Below are 14,283 nucleotides of genomic sequence, written 5' to 3' on the forward strand. Positions count from 1 at the left end.
ACTCAAAGGTAGGGGGCCGCAGGCGGGTGGGGAGAAATGGCACACCGTACTCTGGACAGGGGAGACGTTTCCAGGAACAGGCGAGGCGGGGCTTGGGGCTTGTCTTGGAGGCAGGCTCTTTGCAAAATGATGGCCGTGAGGTCAATGAGATGCGGATCTGTGGACCTCGAAGGCATGTTTGCATCACAGGTGAATGATTCAGAATGCCTGTCATTTTTGAGTGAGGTGAATCATTTCCTGGGCAACAAATTGGAATTCGGATGTAACGTCACCCAAATAATGTGCAGGGAGAGACTTTCTTGCTAAGTATTTTTATGTATGAAATTCTGGATTCTTAAATTATCCCTGCTTTGAAATGCATGATAAAGCAGACGATGTTGTTGGAAATGCGGTAAATAAGCCCACAGACGTTCTGTTCACAAATGTGGCATTCATTTTCATTACTGCCCCACTGACAACACGAAAACACACATGCAGGAGGGAACTACCAATTAGCTTTATCGTAATTGTAGGATTATATCCACATTTGTGATGGGAACGTCAGAGGCAGCCTCAAAAGTCAAGTGACAGTAGATCATTCTGCATGTTGATCTGTTTCCCTTCTGAGACAAACTAATTAAACTTTCCATTTGCTTGGGAGGGGAAATAAATCAGCTCTTCCTTCTGAGGATTCCAAATCCTACCACGAGCACGGTGGCTGTGCGCCTTCCCAGAAGTAGCAGCTTTTAGCTGATTTCGGAGTGATGGAGGGAACAAAGTTTGGATAAAGCTTCAGAGCTAAATTTCAGCACTTGCGACTAAATAGTCCTCGTACCGCTGACTTTCTCCCCAGTTTTGTGTTTTAGGGAATCTAGGATTTTCCCCTAAGAGCTGACAACAGCTTCTTTGGCAGTATGTGTGTGTGTGTGTGTGTGTGTGTGTGTGTAACACACACATATCATGATGTGATTTTCAGATCCTCTTCCTTGGGGATGGAGCTTGTTGACTTCTCTTGTTTGTTCTTGGTTCTATAAATCAGGATTTTGACTTGGTATTTAGTCCAGCTTTTCTTATTTGTTTTCTGCATTGACTGCTTAAGGGTATGACACTAGTGAATCTTTCATTGATTACCAAAAAAAGTTAAAAATAAAAAAATCCCCAGCAGTTGACCAGAAGCAGGAGGGGTGTGTTGCATGAGTCGTCATATATGGCGAGAGTTTTCAGGAGATGCTCAGTGAATTGCACCGTGCATGTCATTTTAGAGGATCTCTCAGGATGTATTAGGCTGCCTCGCATACTTGTGTGCTCAGGGAAGGCCTGGAAGATTCTTCGATTCTCAGTGTGTTGTACTGTCGCACAGAGTAGGGGACGCAGTGCGGCACCCCTGCTTGCTTGTCTGGAAGCTGGCATCCTGCGCCTCTCTGGGTACGAGCTACACTTGTGAAGACCTTGGATTACCAATTTTACTCAGAAATGTAAGAAAAAGTGTCTCTATTCCAGGAATGACAAGTGCTACCGACTGTGGAAGAGAATAGCAGGTTCTCGTACCTTTTATGATGAGATGTGGGTTTTCTAAGGGACGTCTGGTCTCCCACCTGGTGGGGGTGTGGGTCCAGGCGGCACTGGCCACTCTGCTCTTGGCCAGGGTCGTGGGGAGGTCTGGATTGCTGGCTGAACGCTGGCCTGCCCCATGAGCCCAGGCGGCATTCACCCAGTGTGGGGTGAAAAAGGTAAACTCAGACTTGGGGTTGCATGACCCATTTTCTGGGCACTTATACCTGAGATGATGCCCAGCCCAGGTTGAGGGGAGCATCGCAGGAGTCTCCCAAGCATTGGGACCCTGCTCGTCCCCTCCTCTGGGGTGGGCTAGAGCAGCATTGCTTCTCCTGCACCTGCGTGCCCACCCACCTCCCCGCACACACAGAGCTTTTGGAAACAAAGATCTTTTACATCTTAGAAGTAATTTTACACATATGAAAGCAAAAGCCAATGCTGACACACGCTGAAACCAGGGCAGGTAAAAAAAAAATCCCCCTTTTTGTGTACAAACTCTGTGAACCACAAGACCACGGTGAAGATGTGCGCGTCCACAACAAAAGCCGCGATATTTCTGTTACTCTGGTAGGAATCGACTTAAATAGATAATGACTATTTATAATTGACTTTTTCCAACAGAGAGAGCTTAACCTTAATTTGACAAGTGCGGCTCCACAGAGTCGCCGTTTTATTATAAGTGCCCCGAAAGCCATTAACGACTGCTTGGTGGCTCCTTCGCCTGAGTCCGCTTACCAGCCGCCCCAAACATCCAGATTCCAGAAGGAGTGATTTGTTACCCAGTAATTAACTTATTTATGATAAATGGATGGAAGAAATGTCGTGGCATTTTGTTTTATGTCTAAACGAAAAGCATTTGCATTCTAAAAAATTTCATGCTAATTAGGCTTAAAATAGTTCTCCCCAACAGGGTGGCACATGCGAACCTTCCGCGCAGCGATGCGGGGCGCCCGGCCGGCCGAGCCCTGGCGTTCCCAGGTCCCCTCCGCGCCGTGCCTCCCCTGTGTGCTCTTCCTGGCCGCCAGGTGAATGCGCTCACGTCCTCTTCGTCTTGTTTTCAGGATAATTCGCTTATGGCCATGATCTCTGGTGCGTGGTAATATCCAAAGGAGGATGGCTAAGCCGTTTTCCTTAGGCCAAGATGGAACGTTCTGTGAGCCATAGTTTAGCGTGGGGCAGTTGCTGAGCTGGTGTCTTTTTCTCAGCTTTGTTAATAATTAACGGTCAGCCCGGCAGCTGATGCAGTGACCTGCATTGCTCTCTTGTGGCGGGCAGAGTTCTGGAAAACCCAGACCAGCTTCGCCGCAAACCCTCCCCCTGCCAAGGATGGGAGAGCGGTAGGCTGTGCAGTGGGCACCCAGGCCGCGTGGGTCCCAGCTCCCCCCGGGGGCCCGGAGAGGAGGCGGCGTGTGAGTAGAAATGTCTGCTGGGGGCAGGACAGAGTGGGGTCTGGGCGTCACCTGAGGGAGGTGACCTCGACTGATAAGAGAGGAGCCTTGTCTCTGATGATGACGGCTTCAGAAGAGCTCCCATGCTGCGTTCGCTGCGGGCCCTCGGGTGCACCCCCAGCCACGCTGCTCCCTCCTCGGGGAACTTTTGTTCTCTGGGCGATCATCCCTCTTACCTTAAACCCTAAGGCTCATGAGGGCAGCAGCTCCCGCACGCTGCTCTACTATTTTAGATCATTTCAGGATGCACTCAGCTGACAGGATAAAACCCGATCACCAGGATCTTAAATGAAGGGGGGTCAGTTTTTCTCACCTGACAGTGAAGCGCGAGATGGTGGTGGTGGCGGGGGCGTGGCTGAGACCGCCCCTGAGCGCCAGCATCACTTGCCTGGTCTTTATTCTATCCTCTGTCTCTAACTGGTCAGCCCCGTGAATTGCCTCATCGTTGTAAACTGGCTGCCGCGGCTCCCGCCCTTGCATTTGAGTTTGGAGCAGCATAAAGGAAGCGCCGTCTGCAGCCCTTCCCTGTATGGGGAAAGCCAGCACTTCCTCAGGATGCTGGCAGTTTTCCTGGGCTAGAACTAGGTCACAGGCACTCCCTGCCTCCGAGAGGGACGGGGAGGCTGAGAGGCGGGAGCTGCGTTGTCGTATTTGGGTTAGAGCTATTATGATCCGCCACCTGGTCGATGCATATCCTGGGAGCCAGTAGGATTCCGGTCTGGGAAGGAGGGAGGGAGGCATGGGTGCAGAGGGGACCCGCCTGGCATCTGGCCCCTCAGGCTGCTGCTCCCAGCTCCCTCCCGGAATGCACGGGGGGCATGAGTGCCTCATTTGCATATAAGGCTCCGTCCCCTGGGGAGGTAGGTGCAAGTCGGGGTAAGAATGGCCCGTGGTATAGTGGATGCAACCCTCTGCGCTCGCAGTGTGGCCTGACCCTGCGCTGCATGGACGGGTCACTGTTACCGGGGCCGAAGGCGCATCCCTGGCCGCAGGGCACGGGGCTAAACCAGGCCCGCCACCCACCCGGCGCCCGTCACTGCGTCTAACTCGCTAACTCGCGGTGTGGTCGCTGCACAGTGACAATCCCACGTGAAGCCCCGAGTGTGCCTGACAGCGCTGCACGGGCTGCAGGAGCTGCTGGGAATGCTTAGGTAGGTGGCACGCTGATGATCAGTGTGGACGAGGCAGGCGCGGTCGGCGGCCCCTCCCAGGTCATCCTCCGTCCTCCCCCTCTTCCTCGCCGTCAGGTCTTCTGGGCTGGCCCATCTGGCATAGGCTGAGTCCCGTTTCAGACGCTCACACATCACATCTGGGGCAACATGGCCCCGTTGTGGTTAGTGGGATCTAATCAGGTTATTTTGTTAGATGAGGCTCCTGGGAAAGATGTTTTTTTTTCTTTCTTCCTGGTAGAGAGGAATCTATTCTGCTGGTCATGCCTTGTGCCCTTTCCCCTTACCGCTTCCTCCCGCCTGGAAGACAGACGTGATGTCTGAGGCAGAGCAGCCGTCTTGTGACGATGAGAATGGTGCAGCCGGAACTGGATCCTGCTTGAATGACATCCACATAACCTCTGGGCTCCTTGTCCCCCTAAGCGATGAGAAAAACAAAGCTAAAATGCCACAGTTGAGTTTCTTGTCTGCAGGCCATTGTGACCCCTGACTTGGGAAGCAAGCTCTGTGCACGTCAGCAAGATGTGCCTGTCCTTCCCTCTGGAAGCTCGGAGCGCATTCCAGCCTCTCACGGGAGCCCAGTTTTTCTCCCCATCCTTTGTTCCGTGGGCCTTGGCCTTTCTCTTGCTTTAGTAGCCTCTGCTCCTCGTGGACTAGAGTCCATGTCCAGCACCCGGGATGGCAGAGTGCGCGCTGTGGGTGCTCCGTATTTGCCGAGTGGAGGAGATAAACAGTCACCGCATCCGAGTCCGGGCCAGAGTGTGGATGAATCATTAACTGTATGAATCCGGGCTGCGTGTCCGCCTCGCCCGTTGTGGAGGGTGCGTGCAGGGTCTGCTGGCTCCCTCAGCCGTCCTCCTCCAGGAAGCCAGGAGAGCAGGCCCGGTTGGGACTTTGTCCGCAGGACTGACTGGCCTGGGAAGCCGTGGTCTGTCTGCGCAAGAGGTGGAGGGAGGGGCAGCCATGCAGGACGGCGTGTTCCCTGCTCTGGAAGCCGGGGGAAGGCTCCCCTTGGGGCGCCACGACCTCCACGGGCTCTCCCGGCAGCCGCCTCTGGGGTCCCCCAGGAGAAGCACCCAGAGCCTGCCATGCAGGCCTCGCTGCAGGCCGTGATGCCCCTCTGGCTGTCTTTGGGGCCACCCTTGACTTTTCAGCCTTGCCCCACGCTCATTTTGCCTGGTGGCTGAGGTAGGAGGTTTAGAAGGGAGGTTTCTAGCTAGGGACGGCGGCTTCAGGCGGAAGCAGGGTCCGCCTGGGAAGGCGCCACTGCCCGTGTTGTCCCCAGAGCCCCAGCTCAGGCAGAGACAGGGTCCCGGTGGCCAGAAGGAGGCAGACGGCTACAGCCCTGCGGCCCACATGGCCCGAGGGCGTGCTGGTGGCCACGGGGCCCCTGTGGCCGTGTGTCGGGCCCCACCCCCTGCATCTTCCCGCTTCTGCCCCATGTGTCACCTGTCACCACCCCAAAATCCTCGCTGCAGAGAGCTCCCACGCCAGTCAGACAGGAGCACGACAGACTCATCGGTGCCCTGGCTTAAAGATGAAGATTTTTGCATTTCAGAGCCGCGCCTTTTCACGGCGCCTCAGGATGCAGAAACGCGAGGCCTCGTGTGATTGTCGCGGCCGCGCTGCCTGGCCGCCCTCTGCGGACACCGCCTGTGTGGTCTCACGAGGCTTGGCTGGCGAGGTAGGACCGGTCCGGACGCACGGCTCAGAGGCTGATGTCGGACAGGGAAGTGGAGCGATTGGCCGGAATGCGTCGACTCGCTCTACCTTCCCTGTTCGTCCAGACTCGCGCTTGTAGCTCATTTACGTCTCCCACGTGCTGCGAGCGAAGATGGTTTCCGAGCACCGAGATCACGTGCACGCAGGATACCCCAGATGCTCAGGGCACCGTCATAAGATTAGCAATTAGCAAGCATTTGGACGTGCTAATTGTCTCTCGTCTTGGACGTTTGCAACCAGCAGAGGCCCGGCGTGTCAAGAGGCGCCTGATGGCCGTCAGTGATGCGTGAGGGCTCATCTGAAGTGGGTCCAAACTCTGTGGACACCTTGGGTTTGCAAAACCGGCCCTGGGATCACAAGAGCCAGCATTCTGTGATGCCAACAGGAGTTTGCAATTCTGGGCATAGAAGCGGACGGTCCAGAGTGCGTTCCTGGCTCCCAGGCTCCACCAGCGCGGGGGAGGCCTGTGCTCCGGGAGTCGGCACGCCTGTGATGCAAGCACGTGAGGCCATGAGAAGGCCCGGGATCGGGGGCCCCGAGAGGAGCCGGCGACTCTGCCTGAGGGAGGCTCCTGGCACCCTCTCGCGGCTCCGTGTGCGTGACCCCCGTCTGTCCCGGGTCTGGGGGCCTGGGTGTCTCCAGGGGCCCCTGATAGGTTTGCAGGCCTGCTCCCTCGCTCCCTCCCTCTCTCTGCATCTTTGAAGCACACGTAAGTCGATGCCAGAACTAATCACCAACTGAGAACAAGTAAACGTGCGAGCGTTCCTCTTTCCGAAGGATGGACTGATTATCCTGAATCCCACTGTGAAAAAAATACCATAATGTGCTGCGTTCCTGCGCATCGAGGGGGGTGGAGTTCTCTCCCGTGTGTTCTCGCAGAACCTCGTGGCACGCTGCTCCTTGCTTTTCGTCCTGGGGAGGGATTGAGGCGTGTTGTAAGCTGGTCCGGTCAATCGTTCGCTTTTGTCAGAAGGCTCAGAATTTGGGTGGCTCTCGGCTGCCGTCTCCTGCTGTTTCAGGCTGGCTCCCTGACTCCTACGCGGAAGCAAAAGAACAAAACAAAGCAAATCTACTTAATTATCTGTGACCAGTGTGTCCTTTCTTCCAAAGCCTGCCCCCCTTCCCGCCTCCACCAGGGCACACACTGTGTTTTGGGACCTTCCGGGTGCTCGTACGGCCGCTCCCTCCAGGCCTCCCAGGCACCTGCGGGCTCGGGGCGCTCGTGGGTGGGACTGCAGCCTCGCTGGCTCTGCACAGAGCTCTCTGACTTTCCATGGCCCGCACGCCTTCTGCAGGGAGGAGCTCGCTTGGACCATGGACCGGGTTAGTGTTTCCCTATTGTCCAGTGGCCTGCATGGTTAGGGGCTTAGAAGACCCAAATTCATCTCCTCCTCACTGCTCTGCACACCGACATCCAGTGTGGGCCGGCCCTGCAGGCTGAGTCGTCCTGGAGGCCCCAGGGCAGAGTCCAGGCCCTTGCCGGCTCAGCGTCACGCGGCGCCCTGTTTCCCCGGGCTTGCAGCCCCGGGCTCGTCCTCACCGCCACTCCAGTGCTCCTGCCCACGCCTCACCGGTGCTCACACGGCCACCGCCAACTGGCCACCTTCCCTTTCCGGTTACGAGGACCCCTGAGATGGCACTGGGCCCACCTGGCTAATCCGGCCGGCTGTAACCTCGGGCTCCTTGCCTTGGTCACTTCTGCAGAGGCCTCTGTGCCCGCCAGGTGATGCTCACAGGCATCCCTGGGGTGTGGGGTAGGGGCTCCCTCAAGCCTGTGCTGTCGGCCCCCACGTGCTGAGGACGGGCAGCATCTTGGGCCCCTTGCCGTGTTCTTCATTCAGTTCCTAGGGGTGCTCAGCAGGTCACACAGACACGCCCCTTCCCTGTGGGAGGAACAGGGGCCCGGAGCCACTGAGAACCCCGTGGAGTCAGGGTCCGGAAGCGCCAGCACTCAGGCACCGAGCAGCTCGTCCAGGCCCAGCCTTGTTCCTGGAGCCCCCGCCTGCCGTGGCCTGTGTCTGTAGTGGGGGGGGGGGGGGGGGGGGACTCTGGCCGGCAGCTCCTTCATGGGTCCTGAGATGTGATTTGCCGCTTGAGAGTCTGAGGCTGAACGGAGGCCGTAAAGCCCACGGCAGCTTCCGATCCGGCTGCTTCGAACGTAGCCTTGTTTGGCTTCACTGTTTTCCTGCTGACAGCGTGTGGGGATTTAGGAGGGATTAAGGTAAGCCTCAGCGACAGATAAATATCCACAGGCACGAGAGTGCCACCCCTGCCTCGTCTGCCGGAGGATGGTCCTCGTGGAAGGACGGGCGCTTCCCTGCCCAGCGAGAGGCCCCCGGAGAAGCCACCCTGCGGGGGGAGGGAGGCGTCCTTGGCCCGGGTGCATCTTCCATTTGGAATACAATTGAATAAAGTTCCAGCCCCAGGGTGGGGGCCACAGACCCATGTCTGTCCTGGAAGGAGCTCTCTCTCTCTCTCTCTCTTTGAACAGGACGGAGGAGGGCGGCTCACCTCCTGGGTCCTCTCTCAGGACTGTGCGCCTCTGCTTGTCCACGCGACTTGGAAAACTGTTGGATTATTGTCTTGCATTGGGTTTTGCTGCCCGAATGGAAGTTTGAACATTGTTGACGTTGATCTGCCTGGAAAGCTGCGGGGAAGTGAGGCCTCGGTGTACGTGTTTGCTAAGCACGCGGTCCCCCGGCTTCCGCTTCCAGCAGGGCTGAGGGAGAAGTGCAGGCTCAGAGCCAGGGGATTCAGGGGCTGGGGGGGCCCGACTGGCCTGTCCTCCTTCCTGCGGGCCTCCGATTCCTTATGTGAAGAGCAGAGGCATAGCACATCCAACGGGGGTGGAGGGACTGCCTGCCTGGGGGACACTTGGGAACCCTGGCAGGCCCCCGGTCCCCTCCCAGACCTACTGTCCTGGGTCGAATGGTGAGCCCCAAAAGTTACATCTACCTGGACCCTGTGACTGTGACATGGTGTGGAAAAGGGGTCTTGTAGGCATAATTCAGTGAAAACATGGAGGTGAGATGATCCTGGATTATCCAGGCGGGCTCTGAGTCTAGTGACAGGTGTCCTTAAAAGAAACAGAAGAGCAGAGACAGACACAGGGGAGAAGCCATGGGAAGGGGGACAGACGGGGAGATGGAGCCATGAGGCCAGGGTGGAACCAAACAGGCAGGAAGGCCCAGCCCTGGAGCCCCCGGGGGCAGCACAGCCCTTCCCACACCTCGACTTCAGACTCTGCCTCCTAGAACTTCAAGAGAATACATTCTTGTCATTTTAAGCCACCAAGTTCGCGGTCGTCTGTTACAGGTGCCCCGGGACACCCAGACCCAGTGCATCAGATATCCTGGGGCTGTGGCCGGGGACACTGCCTGATGGACCCGCGTCCCCGGGAGGCTGGTGCTCGTAAAGCTGAGGACCCTGGGTCTGGAGGACTTTTAGCTTCAGAGTCCTGGGGTCAGCATCCGTCCTGAGGAACCGTGTTATTCCTGATGGTGACGGCATCTGCCGGGCGGTTGCCGGCGGCGGAAAGTGCGCCTCGGGGGCGGGGGATGGGGGGGATGGGTTGGGGGGCGGTGCTGTGAGCGTCCACCTCCCCGGAACGGCGGGCCAGGCCCTTTGCTGCAGAAACACGGTGTTCTCATGTGTAAAGCGTGACACGGAACAATGTCATCGGAACTAAAACGTGCGTGGAGCATTTGCTCTCCTCCCATTATCTTCCCTTGTCAAATGCCATCTTAACAAGGATTATAGCTCAGATGATACCACGTAGACACGTTGTAAATATTGTGTTAATCCGGAGGTCTGCATTTGGGCCTGGCTCGTGGAACTGCTGCCTCCAGAGGAGGAGAGGCTCGCTCCCCCTGCTGCCCAGATGTGGAGGCACGCGGGAAGGCGCGGGGCGCGCAGGCAGGGAGGCATTTATAGAACGTGCCTCTTCTCTCCCCAAAACTGCTTTGCCGTGCAAATGCAAAAAAGGCATTATTTCTGGCTCCAAGTGTCAAGTTTCTTGTGTTTTGAGCAGCCGCGTTTTTGCTGCCTGGCTGCTCAGCTCCTCCGAAAGCAGAGGTTAGCGTGCTTGCTGCGGGGAGCAGCTGCTCAGCTGTTTCCAGGGACCCGTCCCTGTCGCTGCCACTTCTTGACCGTTGGGGGCGGCCTCATGTATCCCTGGGGACAGCCACGGCCCTGTCCGTGGGTGCACAGTTGCCGGGGAGCCCTGGGCACCCCGTGGGAATCTGTTGCCCCGGGTCCCGCAGCCCGGGCATCCTGACTTCCTGGGCGGGATGGGCAGCCCTGGGCCGGCGCTGAGGTGAGAATTCCTGTCCCTGCCAGAGGCCTGTTGCCGCTGGGCTCAGGATGCCCCAGTCCCCAGGCACCGCTCCAGCTGGGCCGCCTGCCCACTCCCCACGAGTGCCTGTGACAGCCGGGCCGGGTGGGGAGGGGCCCCTCGCGGGAGCTGCCAGGTGAGCTCTCCCTTGCTTCGTCCCGATGCTCAGGCTGGTTTGCACTCCGTGGGGATTTCAAGGAGAAAGACACCCCTCTTTCCTTCCTTTCTTTTTTTTCTTCGATGATACAGTGACAGAGGGCCTTGGCAGGCTCGTCAGAGGGGCACCTCTGATTGATTAATGAGCGCCGTGGGGAGGACGAGCTGCATGTGCAGCCACCTTTGGCGAGCACCAGAACCCCACAGGAAGCCCCGTGCCGGTCCTGGCGCCCGGCCCTAATCCAGAAGCTGGTAGGACAGTCATTCTAGTCTGTTGAGATTCTTCTGTGCTGGGCACTGTGCTGGGTGCCTCACCGGTGCCAACTGGACTCATCTGCACAAGCACCCTGTGAGGTAGGTGCATTATTAATCCCCCTTACCAAGCGGGGGGTGCTGATGTGCGACGCTCTAGGGCCCCTTGTTCATGCTCCTGCACCAGTGCTGGTAGAGCCTGGGGGTGAGGGGCAGCCTGTCATCTGAGGCCATCCCGCTTGCCCTGTTCACCGAAGCTTCGGATTTTCCCGATAGACACTGGGCACCCTGAGGGCCAGGTCCAATCAGCTTCCAGGGGTCCAGACCCAATGCCCTGTCATCTGCTGCATGATAGCAGGCGCGTGTCGTGACCTGCATGACCTTCTGTAGCACCCTCCATAGGAGGTGATGAGCATTCTGATTGCAGGGGCAGGCCTGGAGGCCCGGCAGGATGATGCATGAAGCTGTACCTGGCCTGTTGAAGGCGTGGCCACTGCTCGCTCGCCCTGGGTCACCGTTGATGCTGCCGCTCGTGAATGCAGCAGGCCCCACTCAGCCAAGTGGAGCCCGGGCCTGCAGCATCTCTTTCCTGGAAGCTTTGGGGATGTGAAGCCCATGCTGCATTCCTGATTCATGACCGGGACACCCATGGCTGCGGGCACCTCTCTTTCCACGCAGCCCTGGTTGTCGGTGGATGACCTCAGACAGTCCTCTTGAGAGTCTGGCCCTGGGGCACGGGGAGCAGGCCTTTGAGGTAGTCATTTTTCTGTTAGACGGCAGCTCAATTTAATAGGTTTTTATGGTTTTGTTTGGGAACTTTTCCCTTCTTGGCTTTTCCATTCTTATGTGTGGCCAGAGACCTTTTAGCAAAAGGAGTGTTCTTAAAATTGAGCAAATAAATTATGGAATGGCTTCTTTAAAGCTCTGTAGGCTCATGGAGAGGCACACACAAATGTAAGTTATTCACTATGGTTATTTATGAACAGGGCTCTGGTGTGGTTGGATTATGTCGCCGCGTTTTAACGCCGGGGAGGGAAGCTTCAGTGAGGTCGGAAGCTGGCTGAGCGAGGTGGCCGGGCTGCATGCTCTCCCCTATGTAAAACGGGACATTTGTTTCCTAAACTACTCTCTTTCCCACCTTCCCTCAATATGAAGAAGAAATTACACCACTCGTCTTACCTAGTCCTTAATACTTTATAATAAAAACAGGAAGGGTTTGAAGGTGATAAAATTGTGATGAAAAGTCCGTAAAATTATAGAACCTATGTATTCCTGAGAACACGGAGGCTTCGCGATGACTTTTTTTTTTCCCCTTAAAGGAGCTGGACAGCTTCAGGATTGATCTGCAGAGAAGTATAAGATATACTTCCATGTGGGAAAAAAAAAATACTTACATGCTTGAAAGGTTAATGGCTGGTAAACGTCAATTTTCTACAATCCTGGCTAATAAAAATACCTTATAAGACATAAAATGTCATGCTGCCAAAATTACAGGGGCCTTTGAAATCCATTTGAAGTCTCGGATCCTTTCAAAATGATTGGGGGTAAGGGGGGGGTGTGTGGAGTGTGAGCTTCAAGTATTTTCCTTCATGGTTGAGTGATGGCACCTTTGCAGGAAGGTATAAGCATCTCCAAAGAGGTGGAGTCTTTTTCTCGGATATTTTTGGTGGAAACACTGAACAAGTGCTCTGGATTCCTAGTCCTAGAAACCGCAGGCGGCTCTTTCCTTAGTCCTGTCCACCTCGATAAACCTGCCCTGCATTTGTGGGTCTTTGAGAGGGCCCTGCTCTGGGGATTTGCATTTGAAACACTGTAAGCGTGATATTCCCTGAAAGTCTCTGGTTTTTTAAACATGATGACAGCGACAGCCTTTTGTGGCAGCCCCTAAAATTAGAATGGGCTTGTCTGCACTCTGTGGGTAGGAATTCCAGGGCACAGAGATTCTGGAACTTTCTAGAGTCTCACAGAGATAACTTGGAGGGGGGCTGCTGGGGAATAGCCTCTCCACCTTCCCTGTCTTGAATGTGCATGGCAGATGTGTGAGTACCTAGCGAAAACCCTAAGGGCCTCGTGGTGGGTTACTGTCCCGGTGCCCTTAGGATCCACGTCTTCTGTATTAAATCGAGCCCCTGGACCAGGGTGCCCCTTCTAATGAAGTGATGGAAGACAGCCCTCACGTCCAGCCTGGATGAATCAGCATGACGGAGGGGCCAGTGGGCTCCCTTCCTGACTTCTTTGTGAGCGGGATTACATTCCCTTCAGGCTGGCGCGGGGCGTGGACTTGGCTCCAGCATCTCATGAGGCTGCAGCAAAAAAGGCTCACGTGTCTGCGTTTAGATTCTGAAAAATCTCCCGTGCTCACCTGATGCTGCACCGGTGCTTCCCCCCCTGTTCTCCTCACACGGTACGTGAGGCTGTGTGAACCCAAAATAGGGATCTGATTTCCCAGCAGGATGAGCCCAGAGGTCACGCCTCCCACCAGGGATGTGAGAGAAGGTGCCACTGATGGGACGGGTCTATCACGACATAAGAGAATCTTACTTTTGCCATTTCCCAGTCGAAACATTAAAATAGGGGGCAGCTGGGGTCTCACAGCAACGTGCCACAGTTTGAGTGGGGGCAGGCTGGGTCTCTGGGACCGGCCCGATGGGTTGGCCGGGGCTGACTGGGTGCAGGCAGAGGGAGAGCGAGAGCGCGGGGACGCGGGAGCAGGACGCCAGGCTCCTACTCGCTTGCTTCCCTTCCCTTGGAATTCTGCCCTGAGTGGTGTCTCCTCCCCTTACAGAAGGGGCACCGAGAAGACAGTTCTTTCTAAGCCAGACCTCCGTCCTCCGGGAGCCCTGGCGCGGGTGCTGGGGACTGCTGGAGACGTGCCCCATTGTTGGGCTCTAAAAGGAGGATTCTGGAAGGATACAATTCTGTGACGTGCACATAAAAGTCCCCCAGTGGCTTCCTAAGGTCGCCGCCGCAAAAAGGCACTAATTAATCACTTCCTGCAACCGCAGTGGGGCAGGGGCTGCTCCCGAGACCAGGAGGCTGCCGTCTGTGCTCTGTTTCTCGATGCGGGCGGAAAAATCACATTGTTTCCTCACTTTGAAAGGTGGTTATTTCATCAGAAGCCATCCTCTCCCTGCAGTTATCTAGGAATTGTCTTATTGCATTTCTCCCTTATCACTTTCGAAATAATATTATTTCCTTCTTGTTTAAATGCCACGGGGGTTCAAACTTTCGTTGTTGGAAATGGCACCATGGATGATGGCCTTGTTTATTGCCAGAGTTCCCGGTCACTCTGGAGGAGGGCGGCTGTGACGGGAAGGCCGCATGCGGCTCCGGACGCTCGTCTGTGTCTTCCCGCAAGAGTCCCGAGTTCTGAGTGTCAAGCAGTAGCTGTGGAGGCAAACGCTTATCTATTTATTTCCGAACATATTGTGCCGTTAATCTCCACTCACCGTCTCCCAGTGGAACTGCTCTTCATGAGACTGTAGCCTCTCTCCAGAAAGTTATTTGATTTTTGATGTAAGGAAAGGATTAATGCAGTTGGATTTTGATAAGGCTGGCCGTCTAGTGTGGCACAGACACGCTCGTCCTGCGCGTATCGCTGACAGTTGGTTCGTTACGCAGGAGCACTGCAGAGCGGCGATACAGGGCGTGCAGAGATAATTGTAGTTTT

The 14,283-nt window shown here is 56.0% G+C and overlaps 1 protein-coding gene across 1 annotated transcript in view; it reads left to right on the plus strand.

Annotated features, from left to right (window-relative positions):
• Positions 1-2,810: 2,810 nt before the first annotated feature.
• The window catches only part of CDH4 (cadherin 4), a 500,399-nt gene continuing 488,926 nt past the window's right edge, over positions 2,811-14,283 (plus strand). Inside the window, exon 1 of the mRNA XM_038572777.1 lies at positions 2,811-2,942. The gene's annotated coding sequence lies outside the window, so the exon portion shown is untranslated. The remainder of the gene's footprint in view (positions 2,943-14,283) is intronic.

The sequence above is a fragment of the Canis lupus genome, chromosome 24 (genome assembly GCF_011100685.1).
Source record: "Canis lupus familiaris isolate Mischka breed German Shepherd chromosome 24, alternate assembly UU_Cfam_GSD_1.0, whole genome shotgun sequence".
Lineage (NCBI taxonomy): Eukaryota > Metazoa > Chordata > Mammalia > Carnivora > Canidae > Canis > Canis lupus.